This window comes from Saccostrea cucullata, unplaced genomic scaffold, assembly GCF_032062105.1.
Source record: "Saccostrea cucullata isolate Sc308-1 unplaced genomic scaffold, CSIRO_AGI_Scuc_v1 ctg3691, whole genome shotgun sequence".
In the NCBI taxonomy this organism is placed as follows: Eukaryota; Metazoa; Mollusca; class Bivalvia; order Ostreida; family Ostreidae; genus Saccostrea; species Saccostrea cuccullata.
In genome coordinates, this window is record NW_026936198.1 from 54,994 (window position 1) to 70,395 (window position 15,402).

At 32.0% G+C, this 15,402-nt stretch overlaps 1 pseudogene; it reads left to right on the forward strand.

Annotated features, from left to right (window-relative positions):
• Positions 1-216: 216 nt before the first annotated feature.
• On the forward strand, positions 217-3,843 carry LOC134244982 (regulator of telomere elongation helicase 1-like; annotated as a pseudogene).
• The last annotated feature ends 11,559 nt before the right edge of the window (positions 3,844-15,402 follow it).

A 15,402-nucleotide genomic window follows, 5' to 3' on the forward strand; every position in this document is an offset into this window, starting at 1 on the left:
AGACGATAAATAATGACGTAGTTAATGTAAACAGGAAGTAGTCATCAACCTAAAAATACCCAAGGTGTAACAACAAATCGTGTCTACACCGAAAATGCCAGCTATAAATAATGCGAACATGTGCATCAATATATAAACTAACGTAAATCGTTCCGATACTTTTGTCCACAGTCTGTAGTTTCTGGTCTTCATTACCAGCAAGCATCACAAAGCAATATGTTCAGGCCAACTTCAGGGTATTATTTTTATTATGAAAAATTGGGAGATGTTGAAAATTTATTGATAACAAGTCATTGTCTTATACTCTGTATAAATTGATAATGATCATGAAGTCTTATAAACACTGCAGCATGGGTATTTAAAATTCAGTTTAACTTTTCTTTTTCAGAAAAGAGATTCAGAATCGGAGAGTTCTCAGACAAAGCGTCAGTCAGGGTCAGTTATAGAGGCTAATCCTGCAGTGACGAATTCTCATCTACAGTCAGCAGAGAGTTACATCATAGAGGTGAGAAATGTGGAGTGGGAAGATAAAGTTGAATTAAAATGAAAAGTGGTGCTAAATTAATATTTTCCTCATACATTTATCATTTCAATTTTGTATTAGATGTTCAGTCTTTATAAAAGGCCATAATAAATAAATTGAACATTCTCATCCAAATTTTTTTTTAAATCGAGGCGGGCGGCTTTTATTTTATATTTTTTATTTTTTCAATTTTGCAGATTTTTTTATTGACCTGGTCAATCGGTGTAATTTTATCTACAATACCCGAATAAAAGTCATAGTAAAGGTTCAATTATCTCTTACTTCACATCATCACCAATCTTTTTCAACCAATGACCCTTGTTTAAAATTTATACGCATGTATTACAGCAATTACCATCTTTTCAGCTGTCAAAATCATGTCGACTTTCGCGGTTTTTAAAACTAAAGTAGAATGGTAGATGAATACCGATCCCGATCATAATTAATACTAACAAAAACAAAAATTAAAAAAACTGCGGCGGGGGTTTAAAATCGGGGCGGGCGGGGATGAGAATCTAGGAATATTTTTATTATGGCCTAATATGTGAAAAGCAAATTTTTACCTCCCCCCCCCCCCACCTTTCCCGAAAAAAAATGCCACAGGTTGACATACAGCTGTAGATCCACTTCTGCTGTTTGGTAACTGTGATAAAATATTCTACAAATGAAATTTGAAATATGTGTTCTTACTATAGGAATGTCAGTACTTCTGCAAAAAAACTATTTATATATATGTAGATATATTGAAATTTTCTATCACAAGTGGTAAATATTAAAATTCTAGTCTCCCATGCATGCAAGGGTTTTTCATCATATAGATTTGAAAGTTATGGTACTAGAGCTAAGATCTATTACTAGGTTACACTGTATTTAAAAGTTTCTGTTTCTTTACAGGTGAAGTGTTGTCTGAGTAAGGAATCCTATATGGCATTCTCCAAAGCACTAGGTATGTACAAGAAAACAGGAGAGCTGTCCCAGGCAGTGGGGTAATGGCAGGACTGTTCACAGAGGACCCAAAACACTACCATCTCTTCAGAAGTAAGTCTTGGAATGGATAATCATCTGTTTCTTCAGGCCTCTGACCTAATGCAAAAATACAATATTTTCAGAGAGTTGTACTAATACATATATCATTAAACTGTTAATTAGTGAATGCTGTCATGTGTAGTCCAAAACCCAGTAACAATTACTGGACTGCAATAAAAACATAATTGGTATATTTACAGAGTTTTATCGATTTGTGAGACACAAGGATAAGAAGGAATTTGATTCGCTGTGTATGGAACTGACAGAGAGAGGGGTGTGGGTATAAACCAGAAGATTCCGTTCCCAAGAAACGGGCTCAGTCAGAGACCCCCAATGTATCAGGTACCGGTAGTTCTTAATACAGGATAAGTGGAAATTTCAGCGAGACACAAATTTAGCGATTTGTCCTTAAAAATTGGTATTTTATTTTTAGCTACATGTAATTTTAGCAATTTTTAAAAGCTCACTAAAGAAGCTATGAGAGATAAAGTGCAATTAATTTTTAGCAATATTCAATTTTAGCAATCTTGGCACTCTCGCTAAAAAATGCCAAAATGAAATCCTCACTAAAAATTTTGCTTATATGGTATCATCAATTAAATATAGGTACAATTATATAGAAATAGCAGAGGTTTAACTTCTTTTCTTGTATAAAGATAATATTATTCATTTTATTGTTTAGTTGACTTGAAATCATCCGTAGAGTACTATTAATGTCTAATATGAACTGACAGTGTTTGTTCTTTAATGATAAAATGCTTTTATTTTAGAACAACCAGAAAAGAAACAGAGAACAGAATGTTCAGGATCGGTTCTGCAGCCCAAGACACTATCTAACGTGCAACATCGGACACTTCTAGTAAGAAGTTTATGTCGGGGGATCTGTCCTCCCTGAAATTTAACAAAGTGAGTGGTGATGGGGCACAGTCAGTGAACTCTGAGGACAGTCAGGAGTTACGGAACTGTGAACAAAGTTCAGGAGGAAATATAAGTGAGCGACTGTAGAATGTGGCTGGACCACTAGATATACGGAGTCCTTCTCAGGATAAGTCAGGTTAGATTTCTATGTATCTACAGGTGTTTCTTTGTCCATTGAATGAATAAGTTTTGTACCCTTTGCTAATGAAGTTTGGGGGTATATTGGTATATTGGAGTCACCATGTCCATTTATTTGTAGACATTTTTTGCCGGAATTGATTTCTGAAAAGTCATGAAATTTTTTGGGGGAGGGGCAAGGGCAAACTTTATAGAGTTAAAATATGCAAGTTGAACTTTACTTGTAGTATTTTCAAATTGATTTTAAAAAAATTGAAAAAAAAAGTATTGTACATAACTTAATTCTTTTACAAAAACTGATGATTGGTTCGTGACTAAATCAGTGAATTAGAGGACACAAAATAAGTCACCATACACGAAATAGATAAACCTGTAGTAATATCCTCTTTGTTTTGTAGGGTATGTGTGTTGTAAATGTCGGAGTGAGGCAAAAGTTCCATTCCAATCGACCTGTGATCACGCTGCTGCTTTAAATGTTGGAAAGAAGTCTTTAATGTAAGTGATTTACAATCAATTTAGAACACTATTGACCTAGGTTTTCTATTATCATACAGAATACATGCACCCATACATTATCAAAGATAAATATTTTTATAAATCATTTGTCAAAGGTGTATTGTATACCTTCAAAATGTTGCATATGTACAGGTACCTGTAATTGATAATAAAAATGTATTTAAGGAAAACTGTCTTATTTTTCGATCGTGATGTGATCAATCGATTGGCATGCGTGATAATTTGCATAAACGCCAAAGGCGTTTATGCATAAAATTATCACGCAAGCCAATCCATTGATCATCGTCATGAAATCGAAAAATAAACAGAGTATTCTTATATTTACATGCTCTAGATTCCGCTAATTCACATGCTCCGAGCCCTGCTTCTGTCTAGCTACTTGTCCCGCCCTGCACTTGATTTTTTTTAACCGCACTTATTGATGAACCAGTACATTGATGGAGAAATAAAGTACATAAACTATTTGTAATTTTATCTCGGGCAAAGACATTGGAAATGTAAATATTTTCTTTTAATTTACTATAGGATCTGGATAAAACCTGTCCTAGCTGTGGGATTCGAGTCAGACGAAGGAATCTGAAACGTTTACTGTTCCCTGCACCTGCTAACGATGACCAGGGATAACACTGGTCATGTACCACCAGATCATGTCTTCCATATTTACCTGTATGTGTTCAATAAAGCACTGCCAAATCTAAAGCTAATCTAGATTGTTATTTGTGATGGAAATATATAATAGGTATATTTGCAGTTTGGGTCATATTTAGAATTTAATTTTGTACAAGTGTAAAGAACTGGTTCAACACTATTACTTTGCACTAAAATGGATGTAACCACATGTAGTATAAATCTTACCATTTATAAAATTTTTACTCTGAGCAAAGATAATGAACAGTGACCATTCTTTAGAAAGACCATTTAAACAATTTAAATGATGAGCAGGGTCAACAATAATCTCTGAAAACAGCTGGGAGCAAGTGCCGTGAAGAAGGCGTAAACACTGGTAGGAAAACCGCAAAAATTATAGAATAATTCAATGAGAAAATTATTATCTATCAATTTGTGCGAAAGTTTGTCACAGTAGCATCATATCAATGATAAAAATTGCAACATGACTCTTAATGTGATTGTTGATATTCTTGTGTAATCAACTTATCTGTCCATGGCCTTTCTCATTTATAAAGAACTTATATGTATCTATTATCATTTGGGTAAACAAGTCTCTGGCACTAATTTAGTCGTAAGCTTTGATAAACATTTTCTAAAACAACAATAAATTAATTGGGAAGTTTCCACAGATAAGAAGTTGCTCAGGTGCATTGAGAGAACTATGGCGGCCCAAATGGCACACCTCTAAGGATTATATCAAGATCTTCAACGTCCAACTGGAAATTATCATTGACAATTTTAGATAGCTTTTATGTTGAATAGTTTATTTGATCTTGTAACTGGAAAAGAAAAAGTGTATGACTTGGCTCAGGATCGAATCTGTGAGCCTTGGATTAATTAAAGAGTGAAATTCACTTTCCAGTCGTTTCCTAAAAGGAGTAGTGCAAGACAATTAATAGCGGCAGCTTTGTGGGAATGATGGCAAAGGGAGAAAGTGGCAGCAATTGTATAACAACGATCGTGTAAAAAAAAATTTCATACATTGTGTGCATGTAAAACCTGATTATTGTGTGATTTATTTGTGTAGTGTTTTCTGAGGTGGAAGACTTTATATATATAAAAAAAATCTTGATAAGAGCTATACATGTATGCAACGGTTCAGTTACATTTTAGTCCGAAATATAAACGACGTCTTCCAGGCTTCATACTACAGTTTCGAAATCTTGAGAAAATACTCTGGAAAACGTATTTTGGACTAGTAACATATTTATCTTCTTTGGTATTGTACAGTCTTGATTTTAACCTCTAAGATAATTTCTACTAAACGAATATGTATTTCTTATCAAGAAGTGTCCAAGAAAATACCCGGTTGAACACGTGTCTTCAAGAAGATGTTTTTATTTGTTTTTCTAACTATATTTGTGTCGTTGTTTATCAATGGCCAGTGTTCGAATTTAGACGAAATTCAGATTCTGAAATCCATGATTTTAAAACTGCAAGAAAATCAAAAGAATCAAGAAGAAGCAATCAGATTTCTCATCGAGGAGAAAAATCATGAAAATCTAAAGAAACACATACATGCCCTTGAAGAAAAAGTGGAAAGACAAGAAAAAAGGATCCGTTTTATGGAATTTCAGATCAGCGATGGAGGAAAAAAGAACAAAGTATGTAAAAACGTATAAATTTGATTCTTGATTGTTTCTCAGAATAGTTCATTGCTGATGAAGGCAGTCATTCCCATGAGAATTATTACAAAAAAATGAATAAGTGAAAAAACGAAATTCACAAAATTATGATAAAAGATAATATTCATTTAAAGTCGGGTAAATCAACCAAAAACATGAGCTCTGAAGAGCTATTTTCCGACTAGTTAATGTGTTTCTCTTCATATGCAAACACGTAAATGTCAAGAGTGCCGTGAAAGCAGTGTCAGTTTTGATCTCTTTCGAGGATAATTGCAAACTAAGGATTTATATTTAAGCAGTTTGTAAGTCAAATCACGGGTGGAATTGTTCCATCTTGATTGAATGATTCTGTCTTTCACAGATTCAAGAATCCCAGTGAATGCGGAAAAACAAACCCGCCCGTCTTACAATGCGCCTGAGGCCAAGCGTACGAGAATCGCAGATGTTGCTTTAGGAACCAGTATTCCTCAAAAAAGAAATTCAGGTAAAGACATTGTTTCGGTTAAAGTGATATGTACGGATGCGTATTAGGGCTGCAGCAGTATCTCTTTTATTAATTTGTTATAACAAATGACTTACCGTTTAAATGGGAATTTTAGCGATTTGTCCTTAAAAAGTGGTATTTTATTACTAGCGAGGAGTAATTTTAGAGATTTTAAAATGTTCACTTAAGAAGCTATTAACAGTGGGACGGACAACTTCGGAATGGACATTTTTCCGAACTTGCGCACCCTTTTCCTTTAAAGCTATCATCTTAGGGTTTTTTTTAAATGGTGGGGTTTTTATAATCAAATTGATTAATGAAAAAAAAAATTCAACATTTTCTGCTAGTTTTTGAGATATTTGAGTTCAAAAACAAAAATCCCATGGGGAAACATGAACTTAAAAATACCCCACAAAAAACCCCACAAAAACCCCATGGGGTTTATTTTTCACCCCATGGGGGAAATAACCCCACGAAAATCAATGTAGGTTTTTTAAACCCATATGTTGCTTATATTGTCATATGGGGTTTTTTCTCCCACGTTTCTTTATCATGGGGTTTTAAATCCCATGTATTGATATATTTACTGTAAGATAATTCCTAAAACTTGGGTTTTTTTCTTAGACTAATGGATCATTAGTATCTTTTCTGTTTCTCATTTTATAAAAGTGGATAGTTATAACAAATATCTATTATTTTTCAAATTTTCAAGTATTCATTCTTCAAATTTTTGCATATGTAAAAGAAGATTTATATGAAAACAGGTTTCTAAGGCAGTTGCCTCCCAAAATGAAACATTCATCATAAAACTCTTCACAGATTATTTGATCGATGACCATTAATCTGAATATTTAAAAAAAATGAAACAAGAAAATTTAATACCAACACAATAGCAACCAATTCACAGTGTCCAAAGAGGGTCTCTTTCCTTAACTAATGTATATTTATATATATTATATATGTTAGGTTTATATGATGTCTAGTTTGTGGATTTTTTTTAAATCTCCATTCCCCTTGCATTCACCACTAATAAGATTGGATTTATTTAATTCATGTGCAATATATCTACATATTTAATTAATGGAACTCAATTCAGTTATATATCACAAAGTACAACTATTAAAATCTTTTGATTCACCCAAATACTTAAAAATAAAATATTTATGCCTCTTGGATCCACCACTTATCAGTTTAGATCATGACCACACATGACATATAATCTTAATGCTTAAAATCAATCAGCCATATCAAGGATATTAATGACTATGGCATAGTCATTAATATCCTTGATACACAACAAATATTTCTTTAAAAAATGAATATCCACTCCCCATGGATCCACCACTAATAAGTTAAGTTCTTGATCACACATGACATGTAAGATTAAAGTTTGAAATAAATTAGCCATACCCATACCAAAATAAAGTACAAAAAAGTATACTTTTATTGTACTTTTTTAGTATTAAATTTGTGCTTTTTAGAAAAAGGTCAGAAAAAGTATACTTTTTTTGTACTTGGCCAGAGAGCCTCTGAAAGCTGATGTACTTTTTTTGTACTTTATTTGAACTTAGTTTTTCTCCACAGTACTTTATTTGTACTTTATAGAACTTAGTTTTTTTCCACTGTACTTTTTTTGTACTTCATTTGGACTTAGTTTTTTCTCAATGTACTAAAAATGTACTTTTCTTGGACTTAAACTTTTTTGGCAGAATCAGAAAAATAAGGATGTACTTTTTATGTACCTAATTTGGACTTAGTTTTTTTCCCATTGTGTTCAAATTATTTTTAAATTTTATAACAATTTTTATGAAATTAGTTAGCAATTTGTTCATATAAAAATATTTATTAAATTATTCTAATGATTTAGGAAAGTTTGGAGTCGCTCAACCTTTAGTGGATGGAAACTTGACTAATGCTCAAAAGTTATCAAGACAACTGTCAAAATGTGCTTTTTTGAATTAACAGAGAGTGTTGCAAAGACATTTATGTATATCTATTAAAGCTTCAAAATGTGCAATTTGTTTAATACAACTACATGTATACAATTTACTTAGCTCATTTTTTTCACTTTTATTTACATGGCAATGTATCTTTAAAATATTCTTTAAAACCTTCTCCACCTATGTATTTTTAGCTGACAAACATCCGTGAGTGAATGCTTAAAAACGGGGGTGTTCCTCAAAAATTGTAAACTTTATGGTCTCTGAGGCAGGGGCTGTAAAGGTTTTATAGTAGAAACAAGATGTGTTTGTGAAACATCGATGCCCTAATATGGCAGCTTATGGCGAGGTACCGTTTTGGTATTTACTGGCAAAGAATGATTTTAATAGGTGAAGTGACTTATTCGAATAGGTAATGCATGTATTACCTATTCAATTGGTAATATCACCTATTCTTTTCCCAAAGGGGTGATATCACCAAATTGAATAGGTGATATCACTTTTTCGGTGGTATCACCTATTCGATTTGGTGATATCACCTATTTGAAATAAAAAGGTGATATCACCTATTCGATAGGTGATATCAACTATTCCGCAAAGGTATATCACCTATTCGAATGAATGATATCAACCTTTCACCAATTCGAATAGGTAATGTCACCTTTTTGATTTTCGTACAACAATAAATAATGAATGCTCCCTATTATATATAGATTACCACTAGAACCAAGAAAATTCGGACTACCCAGTTTTCATGCGTTTTCACGTTTTTCTTATAGTATACATGATAGATAAGTGTAATTAATTAATTTGTGAGCAAAACAAACTACAATTTCTATTGGGGTTTTAAAATTAAATGCAAAACTGTAAACCATTGTTCCTAGAATTATGAGTTATAAAACGAAAGTGAAATAAATAAGATTTAGGGACCTATAAAAGTCTTGGGAACCGTTGTTATTTCATAAATAATTGGAAAAAGTGACATCACCCGTTCAAAATGATATGGTGAAATCACCTATTCAATAGGTGATGTCACCTTTTAAAATTTTACATAAGTGATATCACTTATTCGAATAAGTGATATCAGTTTTCAATAAGTGATATCACCTAATCGAATGCAATAGGTGATATCACCTTTCGAATTAGTGATATCACCTTTAAAATCAAATAGGTGATATCACTTATTTGAATAGGTGATATCACTTTTTGGCAGTAAATACCAAAACGGCGCCTCATAGCCCTCTCACAAGGAATACACCTGTGATATATGAAAGCCATTGACAAACGTTTAAAAAAATTATATTGTCAAGGTTAAAGTTTTTTTAAGTGGGTCAAACTCTAAGGTGAATGACAAAAGTTTCAAATTGTTGGAATCCAAGAAACTGTCTTGTCAGAAGGATTACAAATTTGAAAAATGAAAGCCCTAATTCTGACGGTTTAAAGTTACGGTCAAGGTTAAATTTTTTTTAAAAGTGGCCCAAAGTCACAAAAAAAAGTAAATGTCAAATATTTTTATACCCCATAAAAGGTCTTGTCACAATGCATGATCGGAAGGCCTGAGAACCAGGCTAGTCACAGTGAATACACATGTGAAGTATGATAGCCCTAGCACTAACTAAATTAGAAATAATGACTATGGTTTAAGTTCAGAATATTTTGTTAAAAGTAGGTCAAACTCAAAGGTCACGAGGTCAAATTTGGTGTTACCCACAGAAAGGCCTTGTTGCAAGAAATACAACTGTAATACAACTGTGAAGTGTGAAATATGAAAGCCATAGCCCCTCACATCAAAAATTATGGACAAGATTGAAGTTTTTTAAATGAAATTTTCGCGAAAATAGTAAATTTATTTTTCGAGTGTTTTTATTTAATGTAAGCATTGATTATTTTTAATAATTTTAATAAAACATCGAATAATGCTTAATTTCAAATTCCATAAAATAGAGTTCTACTGTTTGATGTATGAAAGAAATTATCAAGGGATAAAACTGCGTTTAAATTTTAAAAACAAATACTTCTGCTGTGGTGGGTTTTATGCAATATACATTTATGAACAAAGTGTATGCACATAGCAAAGGACAGATAACATATGCAGTATGCTAGATATTTTCAAAAATCGTAAATATTTTTTGAAGTAAACTAAATATGTTAAGTGGCATTATCATTCGCAGTAATGTTCTATACAGTAATAAAAAAATTGTATAGATATATAAGGATTATGCACAGCCCCCCCCCCCATATTCAACCCTAGATATATAAGGATTATGCACAGCCCTCCCCCCCCCCCCCCCCTTTAGCCCGGGGGTTTTTTTAAAAAAATTTTTATTACACTTATTTATCATGTGAACTATAGGAAAAAATCGTCAAACCCCCCAAAAAATCGCTCAACAAAAAAATACCCCACTAAATAAGAGAGAATGTATAGTGGGGTATTTTTTACGGAGCAAATTTTTTTTGGGATTTGATGATTTTTTTATTGTACACATGATGGATAACTGTGTAATAAATATAATTTGTGAAAAAAATTCCAACTAGCCCCGGGGTTGAATATGAAGAAGAGGGGGGGGGGGTCCTGTCCACAAGTACCCGTGTGCTTGAATATGTTATATAAATGTATTTCGACAAAAGCCATTATTAACTTGGAATGTACTCTACTTGTTTGGTGGAAGCAATTTCCTGGTTTTTCCTTCGAGGTACGTGAATTCTCCACAGAGATTCAAATGAGTTATATCGACCAAAGTTTTATCAAACACTCAGTTTTTTTTTTTTTTTTTTTAAGTTAAGATCTATATATAGAGATCTGGACCACTTTGCGAGACAGTGCTATTAAAAAAAAGGAATTTTAAAAATGTAAATCACGAGGAATTCCCAATATAATTCTGTCAATAATATACGATTAGATGGAGCGTCATTAATTCCGTGAAAACATTTTTGCTGCTATTATTAGAATATATTCCTTTTAGTATATTATGCTCCTGTAATCAAAGATTCGGGGGTATATAGTTTTGTTTTTCTATGCTTAGTTTTTTTCTTTGTCCCCTCTTTAACCTTGGTCATAACTTTAAAGAACAATGCGGTATTAACCAACTTTCCCCCCAAAATTTAAACTTTGATGGAGAAATTTAATTAACCTTAAAAGGGGTATATGTGACTTAAAGCCTTAATTTATAAAAAAATGACTCAATGACTAATGTTTGAACAACTGGCTTATAAATTCTAAAGTTAAATTTGTTGAAATTTTTCCATTTTTTTTTTAAAAAGGGATATAAAATCGGACATTTGGACGTCATAAAAAAAAATTTAAAATGTCGGAATTAATATTTTCTGTTAACTTATATTTTCGTAAATTTTTGAATTAGAATTTCGGGAATTTTCAAAAAATTGATTTTGTGGGGGAACTTGCAATTACCGCATAATTTTTGAACAAGTGGGACTGTGACTTAATATTTCATAGTGGTATTCCTTGTGACAAGACCTTTCATCTGGTACCCCCAAATTTTTACCTCGTGACCTTAAGCTTGGCCAGGGAAATTTTGGGCCCCACCTTGGCCAAAAATTTAATTTTAACCTTGGCCATAATTTTTGAATATTAGTAGTGTGATCACTGTGAAAAGACCTTTCAATGGGTATAAAATATTTGACCTGCTGACCTTAAACTTAGAGTTTGACTCACTATTAAAAAACTTAAACCTTGACTATAATTTTTGAACCTTTAGTGCTAGGACTTTTAGATTTCACAGATGTATTTCTTGCGACTTCATTTGAGTTTTAAAATATTTGACCTTGACCTTTGAGTTTTACCCACTTTTACAAAACTCTAATCTTGACCATAACCTTTGAATTGTTAGTACATAATGATAATTTTTGGTTTAAATTTCGTTATATTGATAAGTTACAGGCACTAATCAATGATTTTTTTCCAGGGTGGTCCACCAAGTAAAAAGAAAAACCAACCCAGAAATTCATACCAAATTTACAAGGGTCCGCGTGAAAGCGCGCTTTTTTAGAGGTTTTAGTACTTACAAGTCACATTGAATAACTTGCAATTTTTCCCCGTGCAAATTATTTAGTTCCATGGTAAAAAAAATTGTTCTATGCCCTTTGTAAATAAATACAGAATGTTCAAACGTTGCTTTTTATTGAAGCTTTGTATCATTCTTTTGAGAGGTTTTAGCAAACATAAAGTTCCAAATTTCATTTTACTACCTTTAGTCACGTATGTAACAAAAATATTTATAATTTGAAAAAAAAGTCCTTGCATTCATATTCTATCATAATCCATCAAAATCAAGTCTTAATTTAAAATTAATCATTTTTTTCCCAATTTACTCGTAATAAATAAAACCTTGCTGGATACTTTAAGTTACACTGTTCGCCCAACAGGGGAAAAAATAGTTATGCGGGAATTTATTTATGCCTCCCCCTCAACATTTTTGTCAATATGACAAAGCGAATTATGATAATAAATGATCGTATAAATACAAATCTACACGTTTTATTACCAAAAGGGGCAAAAAAATCTAAAAACAAGTTTGCATCGGTATATATTAGCTTAATTTAGAAAGTAAGGTAGATGTTAAGGCATAACAATATGGAATATGAGTAATATTTTGGTCCCCTCCCACTCCACCATACAAAGTTTGGATTCTTATTGATCCTTTAAATGAAATTTTAATTCAAATTTCCCGGATCTCCATCCAAAGCCTCTAGTTTTTCCCCGCCTATTGTAAAACAAGACAGCGTGTCTCATGTTAATGGACTCCATTTGATATTTTGTCATTTTCTTCATTAACTTCGGTCTTTAAATCCTCTTTTAATTATGGTCGCTTGTCTTGTTTAATTTAATTCGTATGGTTTCCATGAAAACCAGGAAATAAATAAACGTGATATTTTGATTAATTACATTATAATTGAACTAAATACGTTTTTAAAAGCTCGTTGATCCTTTCATTTAAAAAAATATTTAATCCACAAAAAACACAACATTCTAGTGTCATCACTTCTTCAAAGATTATTCGGTAGTATTACCGGATTATCCTCCCCCAGTCAGTTCAATGGTAATGGCATTATAGAAAATTAAAATTAATTAGTGTGGGAACCTATATAAAGAAGGACAGGTAAATTCTTTTCCTGTTGGTCTTTTTGAGTTAAACACTTCCCTAAAGGTATATACCTACAAACATGAAACAGGGGAGTCACCTGTGTTTAATTTTTTAAATCGATTGGAGGCGGAATTTTTTCCGAACTGTCAATCAAACCTCGAGTGAAAAGGAGTATATTTACATTATTGTTAACCTAAGAGTGCTTCAGTCATAGACTAGAATTCAAAGACGCGAGTTCCAGAACGAACTTTAATTAACAAAAACAAATTAATTACAATGGAACAAAACAATTACGGACAAGAGCTGACGACGGATAGATACACTGAATCTATCGAGTTATCCAACAAATGCCAAGTTTTACCTGAAGAGAATGGAGGCCTCTGAGACCAGAAAACAAACCACCAAGACGAATCCCACCCCCCCCGGGGGGGAGGTCACATCCATAGATATAGCCATGGGCAAACTCAGAGAAGAAATGGTGAGTCTTCTTTCAAGTGCATTATCATGATTGAAAACACTTTTTCAGTAACAACATTTTTGAAAATTTATCAATCTTGTTTTTGGTTCAAATTCATTTGCTTTTTATTTTTACTTTAGATATTTTTATTATTATCAATTTAAGTGGATGCTTAATTTTCTCATAAGAGTTGATTTTGTTCGCATACGTAAATGTTTAATAACTTTTTCGTTTTAATTTTGCAAGATCTTCTGATTTGATTTTCTTTTTTCTGTATGTATTTATTATTAATACTTTTCATTTATAATTTTCTTTTTTCTTTGATATCATTTTTGAGGAACTTTAACATCGCCCAAAATTTTTATTTTCTAAATGTGAATCCTTGCAGAAAACTTTTACAAAAATATTTTCCGTCTGAATTCAGTTTCAGACATCGACAGAACGCTACCGCCCCAAAATTGATAATATTTAAAGTAACAAAAAAGATTCATTGTCCCAGATATTAAAAATCTGGAATACACATTCCCGACCGGTTTTGACCTATAATTACATAGCAGCAGGATAAATTTTAATAAACCATCGATCAATATTTGGTTAAACTTATCTCCAGAGCAAAATTTATTCGGTGGGTCCTTTTGACATAGAACAAATAAGATAGTGTTTGCACTGTGAAGCGACAACGTGTATTTGCAATAGCAAGCTGTTTGTTCCTTTGCTTCCAAAGATAATGCAAATACTCTGGGAAATTCTGTGCCAGTGGAACGCATCTTCAAGGAGCGAATGAAAATAAATCACAGACCCGCAATGGCTACACTTGAACTGATTTGTGTATTTCTTGAAAAATAACGACGGCTTAAAATTATTATTGAATTAAGTTGCAAGTGGTTAATAATAAATCAATGCAGAATATTTACAGAAAAATCTTTTTAAAATTCTTAAATTAATGCTATTAAAGAGTATATCATATTGAATTTTGAAAATATTGTGGAAAAGCTGTTAAAATATGGTTGAACTGAAATTTTTCAAAGCAAAAAAAAATATTCAAAAATGTTGTAAATCTTATAATACATGTATAATTAAAGAAATGAAGAGGTGATGAAGAAAAAAAAAAAAAAAAAAAAAAAAAAAGAAACGAAAATGGTATTAAACTACTCTTCATTATTGATACAACTTCTGTAAAACACTTCTATCAATGAAAAACACAGGAACTTGGTTAAAGAGCATCTTCCTCGGTTTGTTGTGTATGTGACAATTCTCTGCTACAGCTGCAATCATTTCCCTTTCCTCTTAAGCCTAAAAAATATTAATAAGACATATGCACCTATTGCATGGAATTGGCCCTGATAACTAACAAGTAAAGTGTGCTAAACTTGTATGATGAAAATTAGCAAAAATAAAGGCTATTTGGAATGAAAGTAGCCATTTCATTATCAAAACTGGAGGAAGTAATTTTTACATTCTGTGAGAAATAAAAAGTGAAATAAAGAACCGTAAAATGATAGAATAATTTTCAATTTTATTACTTCGATGTAAATTAAATTTAAATGTAGTTTATACGCTATTGCGCAGTTTAAATAGTCGTTCTGATATGTTGTTGTCATGACATTATATTTTGTGTAATAATAAAAATATTGAAACCAAAGCGATAGATTTACCATTACAATGGAAACTGCACAGCATTCATACATACATGTAACCTTCGCTGTCCAAAATGCAATCATTTTCATATGTTGACCAATGACTGACATGTTGGAATATAAATTTATGGTAAAATTTACAAGACCCAAATCTCGGTATTTTTAAGATTTTTGAATTACATACAGTAACTCCCCCTTTTTCAAAATAAGTAAACGTCGATTATTTCTACACAATTGCGTTTTAGTTAGGTACACATGTTCCAATTTTAAACACTGCACTTGGTGTATTTTTAGTAAGTCAAATAAACTAATAAAGAAATTCAACATTTGTAAAAGAAATTGAGCCCCAATTGAAAATATTGAAGAT